This window comes from Mastomys coucha, chromosome X (assembly GCF_008632895.1).
Source record: "Mastomys coucha isolate ucsf_1 chromosome X, UCSF_Mcou_1, whole genome shotgun sequence".
NCBI classification, from domain to species: Eukaryota; Metazoa; Chordata; class Mammalia; order Rodentia; family Muridae; genus Mastomys; species Mastomys coucha.
The window spans coordinates 100,660,538-100,663,138 of record NC_045030.1 but is presented as its reverse complement, the minus strand read 5'-3'; the positions used below and the strand labels follow the sequence as shown (position 1 = coordinate 100,663,138).

General features: G+C 47.9%; 1 pseudogene; it reads right to left on the bottom strand.

The window, feature by feature from the left end:
* Positions 1-1,094: 1,094 nt before the first annotated feature.
* Positions 1,095-2,601, bottom strand: part of LOC116090814 — a 6,268-nt pseudogene continuing 4,761 nt past the window's right edge.

Sequence of the window (2,601 nt, the reverse complement as noted above, 5' to 3'; positions counted from 1 at the left end):
ATGGCTTCACATTTTGGATCCTTTTTCCCCTCAGATTGTGGAATATCTTCATATATATAATAAAGTTGTTGGGAAGAAGTCTAAATGTAACATTCAATTATATTTCACATAAGCTTTATTCACAGTATCTGGCAGTAATCTTATATAATACCTTAAATAATTTTGTTAGTAAATAAAAATCAGAGTACACTATACTGTCAGATTTGAGGTGACTGATGACCCGAGTTCAGATCCCATATAAAAAGCTGTGTGTGGCTGAGTGCACTTGCAACTCCAACACTCTGTGAGAACGCTGGGGACAAGAAGATTTCTGGGGCTTGGCTAGCTGCTTACCCAGCTCTGCTTCAGTGGGGATCTTGTCTGAAAGGAATAAGGTCAAGGAATGTCATAGAACAACACACTCAAAGTCCTCTTCTTGTCCCTACTTGGGCATGTACACCTGAATACACATGTATGTATGCACTGTTACATAAATACAGTAAACACACACAGTTGAAGTTTTATACTTTCTTTTTACTGAGCTGCATATATTTAAAATATGTTCATTTCAGTATGGTATCGATGTAGATATATGTTAATTAGATAGTTTACATTGCTTTGGGGGGTTTAAGCATGGGATATGTTTTATATTTAAAGATCTTAATTCACACTGGCTTATATGTAGTAGTTAGTTTAAAAAATGGAATAAACCCTTGGGAACCAATCATCTAAATCAAAAGCTGATATCTTGCCTCAACCTTTTATATTTAGTTTTCATCTCCTTTTTTTTTTCCAACACATTTTATTAGATCCACTATAGGCCGGAGTTGGACCTCGGAAGCCGACTTCAGGTTATCACTCTTCAGTCTGGTCTCTTCTCCATCTGTCTCTGTTTGAGGCCAGCCTCTTAGAAGAGGGCCCTGACTCCTCCTTTCACCTGGCCCCTCTAAGAGTCATTATCGTTCTTCTTTGCAGGGACTGGGAAGCTCACAAAGGGGTAGGTACATTTACCATCAGTAGAGCAGGGTTTGCTGCCCCCCTGCAGCCCCTGAGACTTAGCCCAGGTTTCTTCCCAGCCTGCTGATTACCTGTGGCACTGCCACCCCAGGACATCATTAGGTTATCCTCAGTGTTCTTGGCAAGGCGGTAGGGGGTTCTTTAAGATCAAAGTTATCATGGCCCTCCTGGAAGCACCAGGCAGAGTAGAGGTCTCTATCACATTCAACACAGAGCAGAGTAGCATCCTCATTGCAGATTCAGCACCAGGGGAGTTCTTCCTCAGCCTGGGGCTCCTGCAGGAGATTGGGGCTCAGTCTCTGCATTTCAGGGTTGGGCCGGGAGCTGGTTCCTTAGGGATGTTAAAGCCACTTGCCTCATCTAAGGCAGCTTCTTCAGTGAGCTGCTGTATGATTCTCTGGATGGCTGTCTACTTCATCCTCATCCTCATCACTGTCTGGGAGGTGATAGTCCTGGAGGGTCACTCTGCTGAGGTCCTGTCCTGTCTTGCCAGGCAAGAGCCAGGATCCATTCCTGCCTGGTGTTCTCCTCCTATAGCTTGTTCTTCTGTTCCTTCAGAGACGGGCTGGCCTGCCCCTGGGAATTTGTGTGCCGGTTCCTTGTAGCTCTCTTGTTGAGGTCATTCTGGAGCGAGGCTGAGGCTCTTGATTGCCAGCTTTCATCAATAGCCACCTCAGCTGTCAACTGTGTTAGCAGATCCTGCGTCTGCTGGGCCTGGGTCCTGGTATCTGGTGCCTGGTGTGCGTGTCTCAAGGTGTGAGGAGGTGGGACTCTGCCCTGCAATGCTGCAAGCCGATCCTCCATCTCCTGTGTGGAAGGAATGGGGCGGGTCCTGGACTTCATCCTTTAGTGCAGCTAGCTGTGCCTCTATCTCGCTTGTGAGGGTACTGACTTGGGCTTGTTTTCCTCATGAAGCCATCCTAGGCACTCAGTGATGGCTTGGTCTTTTGTGGGTCAGGCCTTGGCTCTGGGATGTGCTGGGCTTCTTCTTGGCTTCCAAGGCTGCCACACACTTCTTATAGTTCTGAGGTGGCGACCATTTGGAGGCAGTGTCAGAAGACCCTCTGGTCAGGACTGTGTGTGGCACTGCTTGCAGACTTTCTGTTGTGTGTTGCCAGCCGGGAGTACCAGAGCGCTGAAGACAGCCATGACAGAAGGCTCAGCCACAATTCTTACACCCTCCTTGAAGAGGGTGAACTTGACAGCACAGCCGTAGCACCTGCTCCCCATAAAATTGTCGGCACTACAGAATAGGTAGGTTAACCTTTCACCAGCGCAGTGGCATGCCTCTCAGACCCTCAGGTCTGTCAGGTCAGCTCAGTCCCACATGCTCATCTGCACCGTTCAGGGGCGGCCCAGCGACAGTTTTCCTCTCCTTAAAACTTTATCTTTGTTTGTGGTAAGCCTCCTAAGCCATCTTTCTCTACTTGATTATATGTGGAGGTACTGGGAGGACAAAAGAAGAGTTTGGATGGGCGGTGGTGGCACACGCCTTTAATCCTAGCACTTGGGAGGCAGGGGCAGGCGGATCTCTGACTTGGAGGCCAGCCTGGTCTACAGAGTGAGTTCCAGGACAGCCAGGGATACACAGAGAAACCCTGTCTT